The sequence below is a fragment of the Apium graveolens genome, chromosome 11 (assembly GCF_009905375.1).
Source record: "Apium graveolens cultivar Ventura chromosome 11, ASM990537v1, whole genome shotgun sequence".
NCBI lineage: Eukaryota > Viridiplantae > Streptophyta > Magnoliopsida > Apiales > Apiaceae > Apium > Apium graveolens.
In genome coordinates, this window is record NC_133657.1 from 14,996,662 (window position 1) to 15,015,193 (window position 18,532).

Sequence of the window (18,532 nt, forward strand, 5' to 3'; positions counted from 1 at the left end):
TTCCGCAGATTTTCAATCATCTCTCACCGATGAAGAACTGTTAATTCTTAAAATAATTCTCACAGACGGCGCCAAACTGTTTAGGATGTTTTTTCGGGGTTTTATTCTAGGATAGTTTTTCCTAATATCGAGATCTATATAAATAATTTAGTTGCAGATAAAATAAGAGAAAGCAAACTTTGGTGACGTGGAAAATCCTGTTAAGGGTAAAAACCGCGGGTTGGTATCCAATCGAGAAAAGACTTCACTAAATTTTTTTGAAGATTACAATGTGTATGTTTTCTATTAAATACGTCTGCCCTCTAATTGTATTCTATCAGCCCTTTTATATACATTTTCTATTTTCAAATTACATCCTTATCCTTCCACCACTCCCCTTTTTCTCCACTTCTTCCCATAGTGGTTATTCTTTTATTTGAATTATTCTTCTCATATCTTCTTATCCATATGACTTATTCCTCTTTTCGTGGGCTTCTTCCAATTTGTTTGCCACCTCCTTCTTCATGTCATGGCCCAATTGTCCACATCTCTGGCAACTGGCCCATTCCGTATGCTTTAGTGCAAAGCCCAAAAATGCATTCACAACGGATATGCGCCCACGATTGTGGATGCTTTTGCACTCACAAATAGCCCAGTTGCGGATGAGGACCTATTATTAGTGTCATTATCCAACTAGGTCCTGACTACAAAGATGTTACTGTTGCTCTTCATCTCCGTGAGACCCATATCATTTGATGATCTCTTCGGTAGGCTAGTCGATGACAAAAACCAATTGAGCAAAAAAAGGCTGATACACAAACCGAGTTTCCTGTTCTGATTCTTGCTTGTGCAAACCACACCTTGTCCAACTATGCAAGTCAAAATACCAAGCCTTACCCATCAAAACCCATTCGTCCTGGAGCTCATCAATCCGCCTATAATTCTTTTACCTAGTGTCTGACCAACAAAACAAGAAATCAGTTTGTTCCTCCTACAAGGCCAACAAATTCAGCTTCAACAAACAGGCCATATAGCCTTTTTGCAACAGGCCCAACCATCAGAGAAAAGAATGGCGCCAACTAGCCAGGTTTCTACGAGAGCATAGTATTCAGCCAATTGCCAATTATGCTTTATTCTCCGATTCCAACTCTCAACCTTGGTTATTCGATACCGGAGCTTCTCACAATGTTACCTCTGATCTCGCCAATCTCACATCATATCCTGACTCTGGAGGCCGTGAAGAAATAACTTTGGGCGATGGTTCAGGTTTGCCCATAACACGTACACGCACTACCAACTTGCAACATCATTCACAATCTTTTACTCTAGATAATGTGTTATATTCCCCCTTTTTTATAAGAACTTGATATTTCTTACAAAATTCTGCAAATTTAATCATAGCTCTCTTGATTTTTTTTCTTTTTTTTATGGTGAAAGATCTTCGTAAAGAGGAGCCACTACTATGCGGGAAGAATTCAAATGATATCTACTACACACCATTGAGTCCACAAATAAATGTCACATTCTCATCAGCTATCACTATATGCTATATGGCATAATCGCCTAGGACATCATTTAGCTAAAATCCTCCGTCATGTCATTCAGCAGCATAGCTTATGTTTCATCTAGCGTTAAATATAAATTTTCATGTAATGTTTGTCTTTGTAATAAAAGTCATAAACTACTGTTTGTGACTAATTCTCTAGTGAGCACAACTCCGGTTCAATTAGTTTACTGTGATGTATGAGATCCTACTAATTTGTTAAATGATTAATTCTGGTATTATGTAATTTTCTTTGACCATTTTTCCAAATATATTTGGCTCTGTCGTATGCCTAAAAAGTCTGATGTTGCAACCATTTTTCCTCAATTTAAAGCTAAGGTTGAGAAGTATTTTCAACTCCCCTTTATATCTATATGTTCAGAAAATGGAGGTGAGTATGCAGGTCTATGCCAAACACTAACCTCACATGGTATATTTGTTAGAAAATTAGGATTTTAGAACTTAATTTAATTATATTCTTGATGTTAATCCTAAAATCTAATGATTGGAAATAGTTCAATGATATTTGAACTTAAATTTTCATGTATGGTTTTAATAATTTTCTTAATGAAATCCAAATGAAATGAGAGTTGAAAATAGCTTGGAAAAACTTGGATTTTTTGAGAATGTTTGTCCCACATTGAAATAAATAAAGGGGGTTGTGTGCTTTATATGGTATCACACACATTAGTAGTATACAACTACTAAGGTGTGTGATGGTCCATTGTGTTGTTGTGTGCTTCACACGCGCGCCGCCGCCCCGCCACGCACCAGACCAGGGCGATTTGGGCGAATGTCTCGACGTCTCGCGTACGCGAGGCGACCTGGGCGAAGATTTTATTTATTTGAGAATTAATTTTAATTCAAATTTATTTATCAGTGACTGGATTATTATTATTATTACAATTGTTGGGCTGAGTTCGATACTGAATTGGGCTAAGTCACTTTGTTAGTGGGCTTAGTCTAATTTATTGAACCTGAACATGAATATATAATCTGATCTGTAACTGATATATTGAATTAAAATTTAAATATGATAATAATGTGGGTGTTAAGTGAAAAAACTGTTACAAATAATTTAAATTCAAAATTTGATCAGTTTTGATTTTATTTATTAATGGAGCAGTTTAATTCTTATATTAAGTGTGTGGAACAGTTTCACTTTTCCTCTCTTATGAATAGAGGCTAAAGTGAATGTATTTTTTACACCACATAACATTCTCTTCTCTTCTTCCTCTCTGCATTTCTCTCCCAAAAACACAAGTTCAAAATGCTGTTAGTTAGTTTTCCGGCGACTGAGGTGCTAGTCGAGGTGGAGGCATAAACTCCGAGCTGTTTTATCATGGTGGAGATATTGCACGCATCCCAAACGCAGCAGGTAGGAGGCAATATTCTCTTCAAGAGCAGCCAGGGCTTCGAGTAAGGCCTGGTGACTCAGCTGTGATCTTTTCTTGGCGTTCTGTATATGTGCACTACCATTATTTTCAGTCACTGTTAAAAACTATGGTTTCGGGTACATCTTCGGTTTTCTCTTCGTTATTTCAGTTACTAATTTTGTTTACATACATGCTTTATTTTTTTGATTGTGATCTTGGCCTGTACTTACTAAATTCTTTATACACTTCCTTGCCTCTATGTTGCTATATTTTTGTTAGTGAGATTTACAATAATATCTCACCTCACTTCCCCGCACAAGGGGACATATAATGGTTTTGCTCAACATAAAACCATCACATCACTGAGACGTCGCACACTACTTCATCAAGAATCTCTGCCTTCAACATATTAGTCATATGCTTTTAAAACTGCCGTGTACCTTATTAATCGAATACCTACTGCAAACAAAACTTCGCTGCAAGTTTTACACAAAAAAATCCAAATTAAACGTCCCAAAATATTTTGGTGTTTATGCTACCCTTGGCTCCGCCCATATTCCACATCCAAGTTACAACCTCGTTCTGTCCTGTGCAGGGGCGGAGAGCCCAGGGCAAAGGAAACGTTCCTCCAAAATTACTATTAGTACTTGGCAAAATATGCTATCTAGCCCCAATGTGATTTTTTTTTGAGTTCTGCATTTGTATATTATATATCTTTTTTCTGGATTTCTTATTATCTAATTCCCTTTTAGCTAAAAATATTTTTTTTAAAAATATAACAGTAAATTAATTAAAACCGCTAATGAAGATTAATTATTTCATTAACATATTAACATATGATTAATAATATATCCTATTTGCTTAATGTCTAGTAAGTATATCCTATTTTTCTCGCCATAGCAATAACGTACTTTAAAATAAATTAATGAACAGTGACCAAAGCAGGCTTTGATAGGACCAAGTATACACAAATTAAGAATTACAAAAGTAGACATTGTGAGCAACTTATAAAATTTTAAATATTTCAATTTGAGAAACTCAAATCACGAACAAATAACTTATATTATAATTTAAAATAATAATTTTATAGTTAATAATTATATTGTATATTCCGTCTTATAATTTTAAAAACGAAAATTTTTAAATTATTTAATTTAAAATATCATTATAAATAACATTATACTATTGTAGTTTCCATCTACATGTCTAAATTATGATCAAACCTGATAAACCCATCAATTTTCTTCATAGAATTATACCGATGTGTTGGTTTTATTCACCTGATTTCTGGTTGGTCCCTGGTTAGAAAAAACCAAAATTGTGTTTATTACACTATAGCAAGATTAAACCAGCCCGGTAATTAAATTCCCAGTAAAGTTTGGAATATTGCCTTGTTTGCCATGTTTGTCGAATACTAGAATGTAAAGTGCAGACTATAGCAATGTTGTAGAATGTAGAGCGCAGACTATGGCAAAAAATTATTTTAGCCCATGTCATTTTGCAATCTGGGGCCGCCCCTGGTCCTGTGTATTTTTGTCGGCTATTCGGATTCTCAGTCAGCTTATGTTTAGATTACAAGTCTAATAGATTGTATAGCTGTCTTCATGTCGCATTTGTTGAATCAGTATTTCCCATGCAGGTACAAGCGACTGCAGTAGAGCATTTAAATTCTTCCTCGCACTACCAACAAAAAGTAGTAAGAACCCATGTGCCTCCATCCCAAAAAGAATTCTAGGGGGCCGATTTTATATCATAATTTTTTGAAAAATAAATAATATAATTTCGAGTGTAAGATTCGTTAAAAAATAAAAAACTAGTTGAATTTAATACATATCTCTGTGTTTTAAGCAATCAAATTCACTAAGTAATAGTTAAAAATATATACATCTTTTTGAAAGTTGAAAATATATACATCTTTTCATTAAGACATTAAAAAAAAAGAAAAATGAAAAAAAAATTGCATCGAAAATTAAGCAACAAAAATATTGTTAATTTGAGTTGGAGTTGGGAAAGAAGGAACAGACTTAAAAAGTTGTTGTGGTTCGAACCTTGGTCTTCAGGGATGAGAAGACTACACAAAATCACAAAACCGTCTTCAGGGATGGGAAGACTACACAAAATCACAAAACCAGATGAAGTAGGAAGATAACATATTAAATTAGAACACTACTAGGATTATATTCTGAATCTTAGGTGGGGCCAGGGACCCCTCTGGACCTCCCTAGATCCGCCACTGCCTCCATCCCATACTCATCCACCTTCCTCTATTTTTATCCCTCATCTACCTTCACAGATACAAGGTACAACTCCTATCGGCTTAAATCTCAAAATAGTCACTCAACTCAAAGGCATATATCAAAAAACTCAATTTTGTTATCGGGGACTCATTTGCATCATTATAGTAACCAGTAATGACAGCGCCGTCAATTAGACTAGTTGACTTGACGGAAATTTTTTGACTTTAACGATACTTACGGATAAATAGACGTGACAAGAGTTAGAATGCTACGTGGAATACAACTATGCTCACCTAAAATATTAATAAATGAATTAAGGCACACCTACATGCTTACACACACATATATATATATATATATATATTAGAATCTCCCCAATTCTCTAAAATTATAAACCCTAAAATTGAAAACACAGAATCAAAATTAAATTAGAATTCTTCTATTAATTCGACAACTGCAAACCACACAAGTACAGGTTTTGAATGGGAAAAATGAAAAGGCTTTTCCCTTGATTCTTCGTCGGACTACTAAAAAAATCTGGGAAGTGGGTTTCTTTGTTTGAATTTTCAAATACCAATGATAGTGTGTTGATAGTATATGTGTGAGGTTCTTTGTTCAAGTAGTTGTTAATGATTTGCAGAATCTATCTAGATGTATCAATCATGCGTTTGTTCTTCCGATCTTACAATTTTCTTTGTTGTTGTTCTTGATGTTTCTCTCACTTTTTAATTTTCATTTTTAGACACAAATTATACTGCTTCTTTTTTTTTACACTTTTATTGATCTCCAAGTTAGATAATATCAAAATATAGAATATTATTATTGATCTTAAAAGGTGCCAAATTAAAAATCTTAATCATGCCTAATTTGAATATTTTGTAAATTTAAAAAGAAACACAAAGATTTTGTAATAAAGAAAATTATATTTTTATTTTAATAAAATGTTGCCTCTTTTTTTATCTTGTAAGTAATTTGCTGTATGATTCTTAAAAATATAAAAAGCAAATTTTTTTATCATTGTTCTTTTTAGAAAAAAATGATGACTAATTTATAAATGCAAAAAAATGTTTAAGATTATTTTAAATTTTAAAGAAAATAAAAATAAAATATTTTGATTTAAAGATAAAGGAACTTGATTTGATTTGAAATAAAATAAAAAATATATGATTCTTAGCTTTGTGGAACCTTCCACGTATTCCGGGCCTAGCCAGCTATTGCTCCCGTTAAAAGTCAATCGTTATTCTGTCAAGTCAACAAACCTTTTAACGGTGTCATCATTATTATCAACTATAATGGTGTATACGAGTCCCCGATAATTAGAGTGATTTTTTTGATATACGAGAGTTCAGTGACTACTTTGAGATTTAAGCCGACTTCTATTCCTTTTTTTGGTTCACCGCTATCCTTCAACCCTCATCTCCGCCCACAAGTCTTAATATGTCTACTCCTACATGCCAATCCCCATCAAATAATATCAATAACTCTACATCACCATCACTTGCTACATCCTAATCTTTGTCCACCTCACAAACACTTCAATTTCTGAGACTGAAAGTCATACCTGCACTTTCCTTACTCGTAAACTCAATCCCAGATATTACGGACCTGCCTTCATTAGCAAAGACACCATAACTCACCTTACGTGTTATACTAGTCACCAAGCCTGTTGCAATACGTGTTATACTGAGTATCGCATTATCCAAAGATTGGCCCTTACGCTAATTGGACTTAAATAACGCATTTTTACATGCGCACTACAAGAAGAGGTCTTCATTTGTTCAAAAAAAAAAGAAGAAGAGGTCTTCATGTCTCAACCTCCTAGTTTTGCAGATCTTCAGTTTCCTAATTATGTTTGCAAGCTGAGAAAACCAATCTGCTGCTTACAACATGCCCCTCGAACATGGCACAAAGAGCTGCGTGAATTTCTACTTCAAAGTGATTTTATTAACTCAATTTCTGACTCTATTACTATTTATTTACTCGTACAATAATTATTTCATATACTTTCTTATGTACGTTAATGATATAATTGTAACATGCAACAATCCATCCTCTATTTCTGTATTTATCACTGCTCTCAATAATCGGTTCTCCATCAACGATTTGGGTCCCCTAACCACCTTTCTTGGTGTGGATGTTATTACTATACCTCAAGGCTTGTTCTTGAGTCAGCACAAACACATCACTGACATTCTTTTAACTCATCATATGGCTGCTGCAAAACCAGTTCAAACTCCAATGAGTACTTCAGATCCTTTACATCTCCAGGATGGTTCAAAACCAACAGATGTTACAATCACACATCCAGATATATCCTTTACAGCTAATCACTTATCGTAATTTATGCACAACCCCACTGAGTGTCATCTTCAATCTCTTAAACTTGTCCTCCGATACATTAAATAGACCTTGCATTATGGTTTATTTCTACGATCTCGAAAACCACTCTCCATTACTGCCTTTATCGAAGCTGATTGGGGGGGGGGGGGGTTACAAAGACACTAGCCGGTCGATGAACAATTATGCAATTTATCTTGGCTCCAACATTATCTTTTGGCATTATGTCCGACAAAAGTCAGTATCTCGGTCATCCACCGAAGCCGAGTACAAAGCAGTTGCATACGCATCAGCAGATATTACTTGGATCTCCAACTTGTTACTCGAACTTGGCTTTAAGCTACCACATGTTCCATAAATTTTTTGTGACAACATTGGAGCTACTTATCTGTGCGCTAATCCTGTATTTCACTCAAGGATGAAACATATAGCTCTCGACTATCATTTTGTTCGATAACAAGTTCAACGGGGCCAACTTCAGATTTATCATGTGAGTACAAAGAACCAGATTGTTGAGAATAATTCAAAATTATTTGAATTGTTTTTTTGAAATTTTGTTGATTAGTTTGTTAGGTGTTTTTCAAATAATTAGTAGATAAGATAAGTTCTATTTTTTAGGAGTTTTAGTATTTTTTAGTGTATAAAACCACACGAATAGAAGTATGTATCTCATTTTATTCACTATTTCTCATTATTTTCTCTCTTTCTTTTATTAGTTCAAACACCAACAGTGGTATCCGAGCTATGTTCGATTGAGTAACTGGGCGTCAAAAAATTGCTGCGAACAAATGAAGAAATGGAAGACAACAGATGATAGTATTGCTAGAGATTCATGAAGAATGAGATGTGTGTCTCATGGCTTCAAAAAAAATATTTTTTTTGAGTTATTGGTGATTATGTGCACCATAAAGAAACTGTGGAGAGAAGGGCTCCCGAATGAAACTGTGGAGAGAAGAGCTCCCGAATGAAACTGTGGAGAGAAGGGCTCCCGAATGAAATTGTGGAGAGAAGTGCTCTGCAACAATAGTAGAGGTGATGGGAAGTACATCACTAGTCAAATAATTTTAAAAATTTTGAATTAAGAGGGAGTGTTGGAAATAATAATTCAAAATTATTTGAATTGTTTTTTGGATTGATTTTGATTAGGTTGTTAGAAATAGAGTTTAAATATTTATTAGATAATGTAGTTTTCGAATTATAGATAAGGTTAGGGTTACCTATTTATTAGGTGTATTGGTTAAATGTACACCTATATAAAGAGGTGAATTATAATGTATTTCAAATAGAAGTATGGCTTCAGATAATAAAATAGTTCTGTTTTAGTTTACTCTTTTAGAATATCTTTTAGCTCCAACAACAATGATGATGGTGGGAAGTACAACATCATCGAATTAATTTTAGAATTTTGAATTTTGAATTATGAGGGAGTGTTGAGAATAATTCAAAATTATTTGAATTGTTTTCTTGAAATTTTGTTGATTAGTTTGTTAGGTGTTTTTCAAATAATTAGTAGATAAGATAAGTTCTATTTTTTAGGAGTTTTAGTATTTTATAGTGTATAAAACCACATGTTGGTTATCAGAAATAAAATAGAAGTATGTATCTCATTTTATTCACTACTTCTCTATATTTTCTCTCTTTCTTTTTTTAGTTCAAACACCAACACAGATGACACACATTTTGACAAAACCCACATCCCGTTTTTCTTTTCAATTCTAACTCTCCAAGATTGGAGTCTCAAATGGAGCCTGCATCTCAAGGTCACGTAGACAAAATCACAACAGATTTCTTGCAAGAAATATTTTGTGGAAAAACCATTGTCAACCCAATTCTAAATATTCACTTTTACATCATTTTGATATAAAACTTATTTTCAATCCAACTCTAAAAATTACACCATTTTAATGTCACACTAAAAATTACATCAAATTTGGTTTACACTAAATTTTTAGAATTTTTCTATATTCTCGTGTTGCCCTTGTACTCATTCAATAAAATAAATTTGTTACATTTGCAACCCACCACTTTATTACTTTTAACTTTACTTTTGTACTTTAATAATAAAATATATACTCTTTATTAATAAGCGAAAACATGTATAATTTAATTTGGTGCTAAAAGTATCAAAGTACCAAATTTTAGTACTTACCTAACATAAGGTGACTTCTATTCTCTATCAATTTTGTTTTTAACACAACTCGACTTCTAATCTTTGTAAATTTTATTTTCATTTTAGTTAGTGTTCATCCAATCGTCTTTTTATTTTAAAATATAAAAATATTTTTTAAACGATTTGTAAATTATATTAAAAATTTATTAAGTTACGTTAAATTAAGTAACTTATATTTATTTTTAATTTTAGAAAAACTACAAACTACTAACACCAATTGACTTATATTCTCTGTAAACTTTATTTATTTATAAATTATATTAAAAATTTATTAAATTACGTTAAATTAAGTAAAATAACATGTATTTACTTTTATTTTGAAAAACTACTAATTACAAAGTAAACTATTAACACGAATTAACTTCTATTCTCTGTAAACTTTACATTCTGTAGTATTATTTTAAAAATAATTAAGTAATAGAAAATAATTTTAGTAACATTTATTAACTGATAAACTGAAAATTATTGATTTAACGATCGTATTTGTTACTGTCCATCACAACGTTTATATACTTTAAATTAAAAAAACATATTTTAACAGTAACAAATTTATGACCTGTATTTAGATTATATTTAGTACATATATTAATTCAATATTTTTAGTCTCGATCCCGTGTTTCGCACGAGTTATCAACTATCTATACTAATTAGCGAAACCATGTTTAGGTCCCAAATCTTGGTACTCACTAGAAAATTATACAACTATTTTTAAAATTTTATGTAATAAAATCTTAACCGACAAAAATTAACTTCTACTCTCTGTAAATTTTATTTTTCTTAAATTTTTATTTGTTGCTGAACATCCAAGCGTCAGTTTACTTTAAAATAATCGTATTAGTAAGTTAACATGTCAGATTTATATAAGTAAATAATTAGTTGTATGCATAATTAAAACTATACTGCATAATTAGAACTATACTGTGAAATTTTAGGGTTACACTTAACTTCAATTTTTTTACTACATATTTTAAAAGTATTTTATATATTATATTTAGATTTGTATTTTACACGGATTATGAGTTTCAGTTTTATGCAAATAATAATGTGATACTATTATTTTTTAATTTCGGGCCACTAAAAAAAATGCTTAAATACAACCGCCCAAAAAACGGTTGTATTTAGTTAATTACAACCGTTTTCGGTTGTTTTTAACTAAATACAATCGGTTTTTGGGCCGGTTGAAATTGCTTGAGTCATATTTAGTAAAACGGTTGTATTTAGCCGGTTCAAAGTGTCCGGCTAAATACAACCGCGTAAATACAACCGCTTAAATACAACTGCATTCAGTCGAATTTAAGTTTAAAAATCCTGCCAATAATTTTGAATTTAAATTTTCAAATTTTCGTTCAAATTTGAAAAAACCCGCCAAAAATGCTAAATTCAACTATATATGCTTGTTTATCAAATTCGACCAGTTTTAGTGAAAAATTAAATTCTACTGTGTTCAGTAGATTTTCAATTTCAACCGTTTTTGGTTGATTATTATTTTCAACTGATTTCGATCGAATTTACATAACAAAATCCCAAAAAAATAATCATGTTTTGAACTGCGCCTAAAGAAAAAACCATTTCTTTTCCTTGATGCACCAGACAACATGAAATAATAGACGAAAATATATAAAACCAACACGTGCTTCAAAATCAATAAACTGGTTAGCTATAGTTATGCCCAGTTAGTTTGGTCATCGATGTTTAGTACTAGAAAGTTTGATGACCATTGGTTACACGCCCCATATAATTTAACAAAAGAGCTATACATAGCTTTACAAAATAGGAGCAGAATTCTAAAACCCAACAAGTCTTTCGGTTCATAAAAAGCTAAGTAGATATTACCAGGCTAATATGACAAAGCCTACTACATTAGCGGATAGTTGTGTGCATCCACGTCTTCATCTTCATCTTCATTTCTTCCTGGTTCCTCATCTCCGCTCTTGCCGCTATTATTCACAACCCGCTCAGCCATCACAGTTTCCTGCATATTTCAACTTATTAATAACTGCAATTTCACCATATTATCGACAATCGTGTCCGACAACTAATAAGGCTTTCTGCATGAACATATAACATAACACATTTTAGTGTTCACAGAACAAGACCCAACCCCCTAATAAAATTCATGACAACAAATAAAGTAATATCGTTATAAGAAATCTACCAACTATATCTCAATTTCACCAATGTAGAACATCCAATGGATTTACCGACGAAAACATGAATTTACTGATGAAACATGAATTCACTGATACTATAATGTACACTAAATATACTTTTACCAGAATGGAAACAAATAGCACATTAGTAAAATAAAACCGCGATAAACGTTATCGGAAGCAGACCAGGACAAGGTAAGTTACCTTCACCAAATGTAAATTACCTTCACCAATGGACAAATGTAAATTCAAGTAGTTCACCAAATGTAAATTCAAGTAGTTCTTGTCAGATTATCATTTTAAACTACTTATAAGATATACAATATCAACTGAACTATCCCAACAGAACTATCCCAACTGGACAATATCAACTGAACCAAATGTAATGCAAAATACTAGTTAACAACTTTTAACAGTGGTGAGCCATGTATCTGCAAACTAGTACTACCATGAGCATTTATACTGGAAAATTCCTAACTAATGGACAAATTCTACCTGACCAGCCTGTCCAGAAGCAATCCCTTGGGACATGGATGAATCATTCTCCAATTTATAACTTAAATATATAATTTATGTAATCAAATTATCAGAGATGTGTTTGGTTAAATTTACAATTTATTCATGCATAAATAACAAAAGTACAGTGTAACGCCCCCAAATCCGGGGTCAGAGGATTTGGTCGTCACTATAAAACTTCAATCCAAATTAACCTGTTAAATCAATAAATAAATGCCAGCGAAAGATAATTATCATCTATGACCCCAAATTAATCCAAGATCTTTTAAGGTTACAGTTCTAGAAACAAGATATCCAAATTCCACAAATAAATTTTTCACTTTCTTTTAAAACTCTTTTCAATAATTCTCAACCTTAAAACTTAACCCGCTAGTATAACTTCGAAAAGAAGTATACTAGTCCCAAATACAATACACAATTATAATATAATATAATATAAACAACTTTACATAATAAAACTTACACTAGTCCGCAAACCCTGGACCAACCACCTTCGAAAAGCTTCTTCTTTGCTTCCTCGAATTATGCAGCTAAACAACGCAAGCTAATCCTCACTGGAGGTTAAATTTAAAAACAGGCAAGTATGAGCGAAAGAAAAGCTCAGCAAGTTCATTATAGTAAATATCGGGTCATTTTGATAAAAAAACTAACATCTGCATCAGTGCAGATCATTTAGAAATCATAATTACTGAATCATAAAACTTTAGTTGAGGAATCCCATAATTGATTCCTTAATTGTATTCAAAACCATTTTGATATTTTTGAGCGAAATGCTTCAGCAATACTTTGAATCTTGACGAGGATCAAACTCGTAAAATAGTGTTTACGGAAATATCGTAAACCACAATAACATGAAACAATGATTATGGATTGAATCATAAACTTTATTCAAAATCGAACTCTGCAAATTAATACTTATTTTGCTGTCATATCAAATTAGATATCAATATGAACTTTGATGCTCACAACATTCCATACTGAAGTCAACATCATTCATCTATACTAATACCACCTTTGATATTTAACAACAACGTGAGTATCAGCATAAATTAGAATCTAAATTAAAACTGCATTTTACCATTATTCCAAAACAGAAATAGTTGATAAATCCTTCCTTATAAGATTATCAAAAGTAATATAATAATATCGATTGGAACCAAATTATGTACTATGCTGTTCCTGATGATCAGTCATGAAACAACATCGGTATCCCGCAGTCATACCGTTAATATAGGTACTACCCGTATCCCGAAGACATACGGTACCTATAGGGCACCAGAAAAGGCATAACAAGCCTTTTAAGATATTACACTTCCGTATTACACTTCTGTATAATAGCTCACGCTGGACCGGTGCTTCGGCCTCTTACGCAATCAGTAACCATTCAATCTCAAAACCTTTTATTGAAAAGGGGTCATAATACTCGACACCTGAAATAATTTTATTCCCCCATTCACTTGGGCAGGAATACTTGCAACAAAATCATTTTTCTCAAAACCCAAAACATTTGTAAATCTATTCTGAACATAGAATAGCAGAGGGTACTTGCATAAACAGAATTATTTAATTCAGCGATATATAAAACATTTATCTATCTTGAATTGAGAATAGGGAAAGCAATACTTGCATGATAAGATTTTAAATAAATATCACTTGAATAATAAGTGATGATAGGGATACTTGCCTTTGGGTTTTAGCAGTTAGTCACACTCGCAAAGACGCATCTATTATGACATTCTGTCTCAAAACATCTCCATCCTGCTTTTCAACACCTTACTGATATGCTGCTCCTGCGATTGCTAGAAGCCAGATATCCAATTCCATTCCATCTCACTCTTTATCCAACATCTTGCCTTGATCAACTCGAATGATCCGCATCTATAATTAAAATATAGAACTTTAATTGTCTAATCGATAACCACTCGACGAACTACGCATTAAAAGCCTATCGTCTACCCATACGATAGCCCACACACAAGGAAAACAGTCAAACACAAGACTTATGACCCACATATACACGTAATTCACATAACACATAAGAACATAACTCATATATCACATAATTCATATCACATAAGACTCAGTTCATCCGAAGGGTCGACTCGGTACATTTAAAACTGAAATCAGGTCAAAAATATGATTTATCGATCAAAAATCGACTCAAAATGATTTGTAAAACTAGCGACCTTTCGAAACAAAAGAATTCGGGTCTCGAAAGTATTTTTATTGAAAGAGGAATATTTTTCTGAGTCTATACGCGTTCGTTTCGTATTAAACGGACGAACGGTTTATTTATTATGAATTTTTGAACATTTTTCGGAATTAAAACAGGTCTCTGAATCATTTTTATAACTAAATAATAGGGCTCGAACACCCGAAAATTTTTTATAAGAATTATCGAGCCTGGAAAATAATTTAAAATAATATTTTCTTGGAAATCGGACAGCACCTCCTCTATTTCTCGGACTGCTAGTCGATATCATATCGACACAACCAACAACAATTAACACAATACGTTATATTTACGCGTATAAACACTACAGAAATGAATAACACGGCCACTTGAACCAAAACTCGGACCAAAAGTGACTTCTCCAACAATTTCTACAAATTATGAAATAAATATATAAACACTAACATGCTATAATATACAAAAGTACGAAGGCGGAATTTCGGAATCGTTACCCAAAATAAATTCTGATCACCCCGAAGAGAATATCTGATGTCCGGAAAATATCTCCAGAAAAATCCAAAATTAATAGCCATAGACATATACACGCCGAGATGCCATGTGGAGTAATCAACGCCTTCAAACTCCTTTTCTATGTCCCGAAAATAAATTAAAACGGAAATATAACGGAAATATGCCCCGCAAATTTTCTTCTCAAAATCTCGCAATATATATACCTATGCGTAGGTATCGAAGCGCTGATCGATTATATATATACCAATTGAAATTTGGATATACGGTTTGCAAGATATGAAATTTTGAAAATTAAAAGTATATAAACAGGGAGAGAGACAGAGAGACAGAAGGGGAGAAACTGTTTTTGGTAAAAAGGAAAGGGGGCATGGGGTTAACGCGGGTGGGGGTAGGTGGCAGGGGGTGTGGGGCGCTGTTTGACACGTTTTGTTTTTTTTTTTCTTTTCTTTTAACAGAGCACACCAACATATCCTTATTTATACCTCAAAATTTGTTTTACCCCGCATTTCTCAACTTATCGAATAAACGCGCCGATAAATAAAATCAGAAAATTACCAAACAAATTCTAAAATTCTCAGAATAATTAAAAACTAATAAAATAAAATTTTTATAATTTTTAAAGCATTTTTGACTTGCGCTCTATACCCGCAGTATACGATTTAACGAACCGAGCTGCACTGGAAACAAATTCAGAAAATCACGAAATCAGTCTTAAAATGTTACAAATATCCCGAAGTTTATAAAAACATAAATTTCGAAATTTTAAAATAATTTTTGAAACGCAATTTATACCCGCTTTTATCAATTAAACGATTCAACGCGCAGATAAAATTAATCCTAAAAATTCCCAAAATAATTTTAAAATTCTCAGAATATTCCAAACTTAAATAAATATGAGTTTCATAATTTTTGAAAAATTTTAGAATTAAATACGGATTTTACAAATAAATGAAATCAGAAAATCATATAGGACTAAATAATTGATGAAATATTGATTTCTAAATTTTATAAAATCTCAAAAATAATTATTGTAATTATAAAATCATAAAAATAATTTTTAAAATAATTTAAATATTTATGAAATTAAATTTTCAATAAAATCACTTTTAAAGACAAAAACAAAACGATACGACCCAATAATTAATAATACAAATAATCCTCAATCACAATTGAGTCCCACACAATTAATATTAGATACAACACATAACAGACATAATATCCATCCAATCCCGAATATTACTAAACGAACTCAATTTACCGATACCAATAAAATCGGCTTTCAAATAACTTTTGAAAATAATACATTTAAGCAAATATTTTCAGAAATTAACAAGAATCGATATAACACTCAACAATTAGCACATTACCATTTAATAACACAACTCGTCAAATAGGAATAAAATATCCACCATTTTATTCTTTAAATCACATAAACATATTCAAATATTAATAATAATAATTCTGAAAATACGGGATATCACAATCTACCCCCTTATAGGGATTCCGTCCTCGGAATCAGCATAAGAAAATATTAAGGGTTTTCTAACCAACTTTCCAATACTGCTTACTTAACTTTCTTCCAAATTCCAAATAACACCGCAATTCCTTATACCACACAATTATCACGGGAGCTTCACTCCACATCATTGTTCCTTCCACATACCTTTTGTCTAATTTCTCAATAGAATCACTTTTACTGATCGCGAGAAAGAAGAATAGAGAGAAAGATAACGAGAAAGAAAAGAAAGTGAGAGATAGAAGTAAAGAAACAGATCGACTTCGTTATATGCCATTGATATTTTAATCATATTGCAATCCACTGTTGCTGTTGGTAATCCCATCACATAGCCTTACTTTGACTCGACCAGGATAACTGAGCTTAACTTGATTGGTAAACCTTCGAATATTTGAGTTAATAAAATTATGGAATTTCAAAAAGAAAAGAATTTGATACCATAACTGGTGTCCCACCATTGTGGGTACCAAAGTCTGAATTTTTGAGAAAGTGTTGTTGAAATGAAAGAATAACTGAGAGATCAATATGATCAAATGAACTTGGTATTGCGTGTCCAAATTAAGACACTACTAAAGGTTGTTAACCTTCATGTATTCACAATACACACAAGTGATGGCGTCCCATCCGACTCCTATCACACAGACAGGTATACCTTGTGTCCCCTATAGTTAGGGTTGTTCATCTCAGTCAGAATTAAAGAATATAAAAGGAATTCAAAATCAAATGAATAAAACTGAAAATATTTCAAAGATGATATTTCTGAAGGAAATGAAATCCAGAGAACAAAAATTCTGACACCAAATGAGCAAGTGGTGTCACATCCAAGAAACTATCCACCAAATAAGAAAAGTGGAAGTTAAATTATCATAACTTGGAAGAGCTATCAAAACCTGAAAAATAGGCTTCATGACAACCTCTGGCACATTTAAAACACAGTTATGATTGAAAATGAGTGTTAGGGAATATATCCTCTAACAATTACTTCTTTTTGAGAGATGTCAAAAGGAATTATAGAAAGAGAAGGTATTGCCAAAGTCTTAATATTTATCTTCAATTTGAACTCTCCAGTTGAATCGTCACCCACTTCTAGACACTTCTTCACGTTCCAAGGATATCGATAATCTCCATCGTCGTCGAATCGTAGTCTCGAAAGATTCCATAATAGAAGTTTGCAGCTTTCCGGAGTTCCATCCAGCTCAGCACAACCATCTCAAACGAATGCGCATATCTTAACTTACTCGATATGAGCTCAAACGTCCTCACATAGCTATACACACTCCTACACACTCTCGTTTCTAGTTTACTATAACCTCATCTCTGATACCAACCTGTAACGCCCCCAAATCCGGGGTCAGAGGATTTGGTCGTCACTATAAAACTTCAATCCAAATTAACCTGTTAAATCAATAAATAAATGCCAGCGGAAGATAATTATCATCTATGACCCCAAATTAATCCAAGATCTTTTAAGGTTACAGTTCTAGAAACAAGATATCCAAATTCTACAAATAAATTTTTCACTTTCTTTTAAAACTCTTTTCAATAATTCTCAACCTTAAAACTTAACCCGCTAGTATAACTTCGAAAAGAAGTATACTAGTCCCAAATACAATACACAATTATAATATAATATAATATAAACAACTTTACATAATAAAACTTACACTAGTCCGCAAACCTTGGACCAACCACCTTCGAAAAGCTTCTTCTTTGCTTCCTCGAATTATGCAGCTAAACAACGCAAGCTAATCCTCACTGGAGGTTAAATTTAAAAACAGGCAAGTATGAGCGAAAGAAATGCTCAGCAAGTTCATTATAGTAAATATCGGGTCATTTTGATAAAAAAAACTAACATCTGCATCAGTGCAGATCATTTAGAAATCATAATTGCTGAATCATAAAACTTTAGTTGAGGAATCCCAGAATTGATTCCTTAATTGTATTCAAAACCATTTTGATATTTTTGAGCGAAATGCTTCAGCAATACTTTGAATCTTGACGAGG

The 18,532-nt window shown here is 32.4% G+C and overlaps 1 long non-coding RNA gene across 1 annotated transcript; it reads left to right on the top strand.

Moving 5' to 3' along the window:
* The first annotated feature begins 333 nt into the window (after positions 1–333).
* LOC141697903 (uncharacterized) lies at positions 334–1,753 on the top strand. Its single transcript, XR_012564880.1, has 2 exons — positions 334–1,245; positions 1,417–1,753. It is a non-coding gene; the product is annotated as an uncharacterized LOC141697903 (long non-coding RNA).
* Positions 1,754–18,532: the final 16,779 nt, after the last annotated feature.